Here is a 451-nt window from a genome sequence, read left to right on the forward strand (position 1 = left end):
CCCTCTCATCAAAATGGCGCCGTTGCCGGGGAATTGCAAACATGTGCCTTATTATTGGTTATTGTAAATAATTTTCAAAAAAAAATTATTTATCTTTTTTTTAAAATCTTATCTTTTTCAAAATATTTTCTTTTTCTTGATTTTTATTTTGTCTCACTACTATGAACTCTCACCCCTTTGGCTATGAGTCTGGTTACAATAATGTTGCAGGAAGAAGAAATTACAATGAGAACAGGCATCAAGGTTGGAACAATCAAAGATGGGAGGAGCCACAAGGATTTGATCAACCCTCATGGCAATAACTACCTCCAATGGACTATCAACAACCACCACCATATGCTTATGAACCCTTTCCTCAACATAACTTTGGATCACCACACTCACAAGCCCCTTTCCGCCATTCACCTCCATATGACCCTAACCCTCAACCACCATACCAACCACCTTATGA

The sequence above is a fragment of the Arachis duranensis genome, chromosome 5 (assembly GCF_000817695.3).
Source record: "Arachis duranensis cultivar V14167 chromosome 5, aradu.V14167.gnm2.J7QH, whole genome shotgun sequence".
In the NCBI taxonomy this organism is placed as follows: domain Eukaryota; kingdom Viridiplantae; phylum Streptophyta; class Magnoliopsida; order Fabales; family Fabaceae; genus Arachis; species Arachis duranensis.